Source organism: Hipposideros armiger, unplaced genomic scaffold (genome assembly GCF_001890085.2).
Source record: "Hipposideros armiger isolate ML-2016 unplaced genomic scaffold, ASM189008v1 scaffold_39, whole genome shotgun sequence".
Classification (NCBI taxonomy): domain Eukaryota; kingdom Metazoa; phylum Chordata; class Mammalia; order Chiroptera; family Hipposideridae; genus Hipposideros; species Hipposideros armiger.
The window spans coordinates 1,096,347-1,106,550 of NW_017731389.1; the positions used below are offsets into that span (position 1 = coordinate 1,096,347).

Consider the following 10,204-nt stretch of genomic DNA (forward strand, 5'->3'; position numbering starts at 1 on the left):
TATCTCAAAGATTACAAGTATTTTTAAATTATAAAATTTACTGTAATGTGAAATGATTAAATGTAAAGTTGTTATATATTTGTGCTAAAGGGGATCTGAAAAAGTTTAAATTCAGTTGTCTCATTAGGCAGATGAGGAAACTACCCTTCCTATTATATTTCCTATGCACTCCTCTGCCTTATTATTTTTTTTTCACATGAGAAAGTAATAGGTATAGTGTAATTATTCTTAGGGATTTTAAAAGAGGCAGAGTGGGTGCCTAAATTACATTTGTTAGATATGGCCAGAGGCACCTTTCTCTTTGACATTAGGGTAGGAGTTTCCCCTACTAGCTTCTTTTGCCCATTAATTTTTAACTACTAAATTAAAGCTCCTATACAAATTAGGACATAGACATTCTAGATTCATATCACTTTTTTTTTTTCTTATTTTGGGTGATTGGGACTGAAGTATGTTTCCCCCAAGGTGTCTCCAGAAAGCAGAGAGGTTTTCTTTTCACCCCAGAGAAATAAACCAGTATAACAGAAATGAAAATAGTTTGAATATAAAGGGCCTGAGAGAGAGGTGTAAAATGAGTCACAGTGGAGTCAGCAGCACCACTGTGCTTGGTGTACTGTTCAGACAGGCTTCAAAGCATATTGTAGGACTCTTGGCCCAACTCCCAAGAGGAAGGAGTTAAGGATAGAAGCATTAAGATGGTAGCAGAAAATGCATGCTAATTATCTGTCCTTTCCCCTCATTCCAGCTGATTGCAAAAAAGACAAACCTTTCCACTTAACCATTGTATCTTTCAACTATAAATTTAACAATTTTCTTAGGTAAATAAGACAACAATGGTATTTTCCTATGCTAAAGCAGAAATGGTAGAGAAAATAGTTCATCTTCTTGAAATACTAGGGAACTGCAAAACATGGTGGATAAATTTTATAATGTATTCATTTCAGTGGTTTCAAATAGCAAACAGAACTTTAGGCAACCAAATACATTCTCCCCTGTGGTACTAAATCGGTACCTGTTCATTGTAGATCTTCTTACCAGGATTCTGTGTTACAATAATGAAACTAACTAAAAAAAAACTAAGTCAGTTTTAAGCAGTAAACGAACTTCTGTAACTTTGTAACACAGGACCCCCAGCATGACTTCAAACCATGCTGAAGGCTGGGCAGGAACCAGTATAACATGTAAAATCAAACCACAAAAGTGGTTCTGTGCTGGACAGAGTCACTACAGCAATATCATTGATGGCTATGCATCTTATTTTCCTTGGTAATTATTAATAGTGCATTTCACTCTCAGAAGTGTCGCAGTTTGGACAATAAATTACGTGGTCACATTTCTGATATTGGACCATTGGACCATTACTGCCTCTGGAAAGCAGATGAAGATGCTCCTACTTCCAGCACTCATGCCAACATTGAGTTCACTTGTCCCTTGCTTCTTTACGTTGGCTTCAGATTCAGATTCTGGGGCAAATTTAGCTGCTAAGGAGCTTGTAATGTGTCTTTATTTTCCAGTTTCTGTAGTGAGAAATACTTGAAAAAATAGGGGTTTCCCAAAACGTAAGTAAGAGTTTCATAAACTGCGCAGCGCAGTCAAGAGAATAACAGATATTGAGTGCATTATGTTTTAGTGATTCTTCCATATTATTCCTTTCAATCTTCAATCTTCTTCGCATCGGGCTGGCTAGATCTATTAGGCCATTACTAAAATGATTTATGTATCTGCTCAAAGAGAATGCTAATGAAAGTATAGACTAGGTTTTTCTTTTTCTCCCCTCTCGAAGCAAGAAAACTCCATTGGGATGAAGGAAATATATTTCCCATTCTCACATCTTCATTATGTGAAAAAAAATAACTAGTCCTACTATAAAAGGCAGAGAATTAAAAGCTAAAAGTTGAAAAATATTTGATCACTGTTAATTGTTAGTTTATGCAGTTCATGTAGTATGCGTACTCAGCCCTACGCTTTCATATAATGGAGTCACTACGTTTGGATCTAGGTAGGTGGTACATACTTTTTATTCTGAATAACCTTAAAAAACAACGCTAAAATCCAGATCATATTCAGATCTGCTCTAGAGAGCCCCAGATAAACTCTTTAGAAATAGTGCTCCTGTTTGTTTATTATTATTATTTTTTGGTGTTGAATTTTTGCCTATATATGAGTATAAGGAACACTTGGGTGAGTTGTCAGCTAACATAGATTTTAGTCTCAGCTCTGCTTTATAAACCTTATGAGTTTATATCTCATTTAACCTCTTTCAGTTTTACTTGTCCCAATTTCCTCTTGAAGTTGTTATAATTAAGTAGGATAATGAATTTGGAGGGATTTTTTAGATTATCAAATACTTTGTAAAAGTGAAGTGTTTCCTTGGTGTAGTAACAAGAACACAGAGTGTCATTAATTGTACTTTCTCCCTGGCCCATCTACTTGCAATTTCTCATGTGACTCGGAAGAATGAGGGAATCCACATGAAGATGCCTCAGGGAACAGGATTGCCAATATAAAAGGATTACTGTAAAGAACCGATAGTAGATTTTTCTGTGACTTTACAAAGGATCTCTGAAGGATTTGGAAATTGAGAAGGTTAGGGTATAGTACAGTGGACACTAATTAGTAATTAGCTTTTCTTAGCCAAGATCCTCTGTATTTGCATCCTTCTATTGTGGGGTTCTTCTTGTGTGGGGTTCTTAAGGTCTCCTAATACAGGATTAGTGTGAAACCAAGGAGCCATGATAACCCCTTGATGAAACACATAGTGAGTGCTGAGAACCTTTATGATATTTGTCCATTGTGTTTTAATATTATCATTCAGATTGAGTTTTTTATTTTTTTTTAAATTTGTGAATTAGATTTTACTGAAATATCCCATGAAAAAGTTCTAGGGATCAAGATGTGTAAGCCAATGAGAAATGAACAAATCTATGTTTAGGATTGAAATCTGGGCAGGTAGTTTTGAAAATAACATTGCTGTACTTTGTTTTATAGTACATTACACAGATTTGGTTCTTGGCTCTTTATCTAATTTTTAGGATATCTGTTTATCCAGAGATATATGAAAAATTAAAAGAAAGGCTATTAAAAACCTTGGGAGATTTTTCTAGGTTTCTCAAGACTCATTTCCCAGTTTCAGAGGCACATTCTTCCAAAGCTTACTTTTAGATTTCTTCCTAACATGCTCTCTACTCTTCCCTCTCTCAGCAACACATAAAGTTGCCCTTTATTCCAAATTTTTTGTCTGGGAAGAGCAGTGATTCAGAAATCTTAAATTCCTAGGTGAGGTTTGAAATATAACCAAAGCAAATATTACTGAGATTAAAAATTTTAGAGGCATATGTGCAATACCATAATATCTTATCAAATCTTAAAAATGAAGTTGAAATGCATTATACAGCAACCTGTAACTCGATAAGTACATAGTTACATAAACCCAGATGCCTAGATTTTATTTCACTCTTAATATGGTTAATACAGAGGTTAAGATAGATTTTTAGATATTTTAATCTGATAGGAATTTTTTTAAAACAAATATAATATTCAAATTGTGTATCAATGAAAATGCCAGCTTTTAAGAGTAATTGTATTTGAAATCAAGTTTCCTTTAACTGAATAGCAAGTGGTATCTTTAGCTTTATATACTATTGCAGAGAACTGTCTTGCATTGCGTTGTTCCTACTTCTAGATCTTCACCATTTTTGGATAGGGTATCCAGGTTGGTTATCTTACAGATTTTATTATCAAGATTGAAGCTACCTAGAACAAGAGTCTCTGATAGCAACATTCAGAGGCACTTTGTCAGACTGCTGTGTCTGACCTTATCCTCTGTGAGGTAGTGTCTCCATTTTTCTGGGTCAGTTCTTTTTGTGAAGGACTGGAATTTCTTAGCTAGGAAACAAGATTTAAAAACAAAAGAAATCACAATTAAACTGTTGAAATGTTCTCTTATCATATGTAATCATAGATTATATTAAGCTGTGTTTATTACTATTGTAACTCAAAGAACATAAAATAGATACAATTTGATTTATTAAAGTGAAAACCAAATTAGATGTCTTTTCCTAAATCTAAAATAAAGTCTCAGTTTTTTATTTGAACTTGTTTGAATACAAATTTATATTCAGAAGTAATAGCAAGACTGTGTTGTGTTTCTCCTTTATTGATCAAAACTTTTGATACCAATAAATGAGATTTAGTGATACTGAAAAAATGGTATATGCCAGATGATAATGGAATATGTCTATTACCTCTTCTTTGGTCAGCATTTAATGTATTCTGTGACAATAGTCTTATAACAGTACAGAGTCTGAAGGTGATTTAAGGGTGCCAGGGATCACTTAAAGTTCCTCCTTTGTTTTTTGTCAGTAAACAAAATAGTCTCTGATTTTAATACATTCGACTTCTATAGTTGTCTTGAGAAACAAGTTTATGAGTTTATTTTGGTACTTGGCTTCAGCAAACCGTCTATCACTGTAAATTAATTTTGCTGAAAAAAGTTGTATTTAAATATCCAAAATTTAACTGAGAGATTACATCAAAGTTAAGTGACCCTTATGCTTCATTTGCAAGGATTGAAAAAATCTCTTAAGACAAAATAGTACATGCTGAATTGAAGAGATTCTCAAAAGGGATTTCTTCATTTTTATAGGAGGATCATGATCATTGTGTGGTTAATGCTCTTTGGTTTTTGCCTTGTAATTGTCAGCGGATGGCAACTAGGTGGGCAAGTTTTGCAGTGCAGTGCAGTCAGTGAGCTCCGCATAGGATGGTATGATAGTAGCATTTTTACTCAATGAAATTCATCCTTCAGAAGTAATTTTTAGCAGCAGTATTTTGCCTTTCTCATATGCAAGAGAATATAGATATTGTGTCTTACCTTTAAAAACTGTATTGTGATTCATTATTGTTTAAAATTTATATCATACCTTTTAAGGTTAACAGTTTTTCATCTATAAATGGGAAATGCTAAGAATCTTAAATTTTGTGAAATGTAATTAAAGTATGTATTTCTACATATTGTCTATTTAAATTTCTTAAATGTTACTAAAATCAGTGTCTCATTAATTAAATTAAAATAACCCTTTTTTAGCAAAGTTCAAGTATATCTCAAGCTGGAGTAGACATTTTGATATTATGCTGTTTGTTAGAACTTTATTATATTATATGCTAAGCACATGTTATATACTTGGAATAGAAAGATGCAAATATGTATCAATGGCCTCAAAAACTCTAGCCTAAAAGGTAAAACATTTCATTTTAGATGAAAATTATTCCCACATTCATTTATGTATTTGTGTTGACTGTTTCAGTTTTATAAACAAAAAATTATATCGAATATGAAACAGCTATGACATTAAGCCCTGTCCAATAAAACTATGGAAATAAAGGTAACATTTCACACATGTTCACAAATAAATATTATTTAAGTTATTTATGAAAATGTATATATTTGTAATACATTTAGGACAGAATCTTTTTTCCTGTATTTTGTTTTTATTTATTATGAAAAATTTCAGATATACGCAAAATCAAATGTTAGCAGCAACATACTTCCAATTTTCCCCCCAGTTCACTCAAATCTCTTTGTTTGTTGGTGTTTGCATAGATATCTCAGATAGCATTTTTATTACTTTTTTTTTTTTAAAGATTTTATTGGGGAATTGGGGGAGGGAAATAGCACTGCGGAATCGGGGAAGGGAAACAGACAAGTTGCTGTCATTTTGTTCTTCAGTCTAGTTGTGGAGGACGTTGCTTCACTGGCCCATGTTGGTATTATCATTGCGCTCTTCCCGGGTGAGGCAGATTGGTCGCCATCCTCTGGATGGCCGCTCATGGCAGCTCTTGGCAGCTCACACCAGCTGCCAGCCGCTCACACTGGCTGCCAGCCACACACGGTAGCTTATGGCAGCCCACTGCAGCAGGGGCTACAGCCTATGCCATCACCGGCAGCCCAGCTCCACGTCGAGCTGTTGTTCACCATCTTAGCTGTAGAGGGCAGTGTCACTGGCCCTCATGTGGGATCCGAACCGGGGCCCTGCTGCTCAGAGCTGGTGTCCCAAGCCAGCTCTTAACCAGTGCGCCACTTTCGTTACATTTTTAAAAACCTTCAGAACACTTTTTTTAAAAGAAACTTTGTTTAAAGAGCATTGATAGCAAAATGAAAACCTGAAACTTGGAATCTTCCACTAGATCTTCCATTAACTAGCTTTGTGTTTAAGGCCAAGTCATTCAATTTTTGTGAGTTTCTTCCTTCTTTGTAACTTGGAGGTACATATTGGGTTGTCGAAAAAGTCATGACGCATGCTTGAGACAGATGGCACTAGCTCATTGTTGGAAGTGCTAGAGTGATTCACATACATGTTATTGCTATGTCATTTGACAGCTGACAGTTCTAGCTTCATTCTAAAAGAAATTCAGCGATTTAGTTGAATTTTGGAGATTTTACAACAAGTTGATGATGGAAGACCAAACTGTGCAATTTTGCCATGTTTTATTGTTCTACTTCCATAAAGGGAAGAACGCGTGTCAAGCTTGTGAAACGTTGCAGAAAGTTTACAGTGACATGCTCTACAAGAATGTCAGTACCAACTATGGTTCACAAAATTTTGTGCTGGTGATTTTGATCTCAACAATGCTCCTGGGTCAGGGAGGCCTATCAAGGTTGATGAAAACAAAATAATGGCATTGATCGAGTCAAACCCACATTACACGTCACAAGAGATTGCAGAAACATTGAACATCCATCATTTAAGCGTTCACAACCACCTGAAGAAGCTGGGATACCTAAGTAAGTTCGATATTTGGGTTCCACATGAACTCAAAGTTCATTTGATGGTGCATATAAACATCTGCAATATGCTCATTAAACATGAGGAAAACGATCCTTTTTTAAAGCGACTGATAACTGGTGATGAGAAGTGGTTGTTTACAACAATGCGGTGCACAAATGGTCTTGATCCTGACATGATGATTCGCCTCCAACGACATCAAAAGCAGGCATTCATCAGAGGAAGGTTATGCACTCAGTGTGGTGGGATTTTAAAGGTGTCGTGTTTTTCAAACTTCTACCAAGGAACCCAACAATCAATTCGAATGTGTACTGTTGGCAATTGGACAGTTTGAACTAATCCATCATCCAGAAATGTCCAGAGCTTGTTAATTGTAAAGCAGTTGTGTTCCATCGTGACAATGTGAGACCACTCACAAGTTTGGTCACCCGTCAAAAATTATTGGAGCTTGGACGGGATGTGTTGCCACACCCACCATACTTACCTGACCTTGCGCCATCAGACTTCCACTTGTTTCACTCTCTTCAAAACTCCTTGCATGGTATAACGTTCAATTCATATGAGGCTGTAAATTAGAACCTTGTTCAGTTTTTCGCCGATAAAGACAGGTCCTTCTATGAATGAGGAATTATGAAGCTCACTGAAAGATGGCAAAAGGTTATGGAACAAAATGGGCAATATATCATTGATTGATCTTTGTTGTTTATATAAATAAATGACCTTTGAAAAACAGACAAAATACATCATGACTTTTCCGACAACCCAATATTTAGTACAAAATTAATTCTTCTAAAGTACTAAAAGGCTTTAGGTACTTGGGGAAGACACACACACACACACACACACACACACACACATCTATATTTCTATATCTATCTATCTATCTATCTGGATTTGTCTAATGGCAATGAAATAATTTTTCATTTGTTCCATTCTTTTAGAAATTGAGTTATAGCAGATGAGACTGTAGTTGTATAGGCTTATTTAAATTCATGAAGCATAGTAGTGGAATGAAGATGAAGCGTCTTTTTGTAGAGATGTGTCTTAGCTCCAGGTATTATTGTTTTCTTATAAAATTTCTCCTTTTTCAGGTGGAAACTCCTTGATATTTTCATGGAATGTTCTGAGTCTCCAGCTCTCTAATTTCCTCTTCTTAACCTCCACCAGTCTAACCTGGGCTTTCAGTATTTCATCTCAGGATTTATAGAAATGATTTCTTAATAGTACTGATTTTAACAAATTACTGTCATGTTTAATTTTCTTTAAACATGACTTTTCACTACGTAATTATACTTCTCAGAAACCTTCAGATTTCTACTTAGTATTCTTTCCTGTCAATTACAAACTTCTTTCCAACTGGTCACCTATTCATATTTCCCATTGTCTCTCATGTCAACACTACATAAAATATGTTGTTTTAGTTTTACCAGAACATCTAATGCTCATAGTTGCATCCTTGCCTTCCTATACAAGATGTGATCACAAAATTCGGTGAATGTTGAAATAAATGTATTACAGTAAAAGACACATTGCCATTAATCCCTCTCAAAATACTCCCCCTCTTTTCAAACACACTTAACCCCACCTTTCTTACCACTTTCTGAAGCAGTTCTGGAAGTCTTTTGTGAGTGTCTGTAGTTGTGCTGTTGTGGCTGCCTCCGTGTCCTGAATCATTTTGACTTTGGGGAAGAACCAGAAGTCACATGGTGCCAGATCTGGTTAATAAGGTGGATGAGGACACATCATAATGTTTTTATTTAACAGAAATTGCCATATACCAGAAGCAACGTGTGACGTGGACCATTGTCATGTTGGAGGATGATTTATGGCATACTTCTTTTGTTAAAAAACTTTATTGGGGAACAGTGTGTTTTTTCCAGAACCCATCAGCTCTAAGTCAAGTTGTCCTTCAACCTTAGTTGTGGAAGGCGCAGCTCAGCTCCAGGTTTAGTCTCTGTTTTTAATCTAGTTGTGGGGGGCACAGCCCACCATCCTCATGTGGGAGTCGAACCAGCAACCTTGTTGTTAAAGAGCACACGCTCTAACCAACTGAGCCATCTGCCCACCGGCAGCTCAGCGTCAGCTCAGCTCAAGTCAGTCTCTTCAATCTAGTAGCAGAGGGCGCTACTCACTGGTCCATGTGCGAATCAAACCATCAACCCTGTTGCTCAGAGCTTGCGCCCTAACCAACTGAGCCACCCGGTCGCCCCATGGCACACTTTTAAATACACCTTCCTTTTACGGTAGCGCATACCTGACTGACTGCACTGAACAAGTTGAAACTTGTCACACACTGTTACTGAGGTTGGACACACCACTTTCCATATTGAAGATCCCTGCTTTTCCACTGGATGGCACTTGGCAGTTGCATTCCCCACAGTTTTTGATCCCATCTCATATGTTGCTGTTACCATTTAAAATATTTTTTCATAATACAACAAACAACTGTTTGTGCTGTTTATAAGCTGTAGTCAGTATAAAATAATTTTTGTGGTGCTTGCTGTATATAAATCTGATTTTCATCACTAGTGAAAGAAGGGAAAATTAAAACAACATAAATATGAATAATAAAAGGACAATAACTGCTTACCTATCAATAATCATTTTAAATGTAAATGGATTAAATGCTCCAGTCAAAACACATAGTGTATTTGAAAAGAAAGCAATGCTGTCTACAGGAGACCTACTTCAGATCAAAAGACACACACAGACAAGTAGAGGATGGAAAAAGATATTTCATGTAAATGGAAACAAACAAAAGAAAGGTGGGGAAGCAATATTTATATCAGACAAAATAGACTTTAAAAGAAAGCCATAACAGGATACAAAGGACATTTCATAATGATAAAGGGGTCAATTCAACAAGAGAATAATATAACCCTGTAAACATTTATGCACCCAACATAGGAGCATCTAAATTATATAAAGCAAATATTGACAGATGTAAAGTGAGAGATTGAGAGTACTACAGTAATAGTAGAGGGCATTGACACCTCACTGCCATCAATGGATATATCATACAGGCAGAAAATCAACAAAGAAACATTGACCTTAAATGATATTTTAGATGGATTTGATATTTTTAGAGCATTTCACACCAAAGCAGCAGGATATACAATCTTTTCAAGTGCACATAGAACATTTTCCAGGATAGACCACATGTTAGGCCATAAAAAAAATCTGTAAATTTAAGAAGACTGAAATCCCATCAGCATCTTCTCTGACCACAATGGTATGAAATTAGAAATCAATTACAAGAAAAAAACTGAAAAGTACACAAACACATGGTGGCTACATAATATGCTACTAAACGCAAATGGGTTAACATTGAGATCAAAGAAGAAATAAAAATATACCTTGAGACAAATGAAAATGAAAACAAAATGATAAAAAAAAAAACCATGGGTCACAATCAAAGC

At 35.6% G+C, this 10,204-nt stretch overlaps 1 protein-coding gene across 4 annotated transcripts in view; it reads left to right on the plus strand.

The window, feature by feature from the left end:
- JMJD1C (jumonji domain containing 1C) overlaps window positions 1-10,204 on the plus strand; it is a 291,791-nt gene that overhangs the window by 136,668 nt on the left and 144,919 nt on the right. The window lies entirely within an intron of this gene.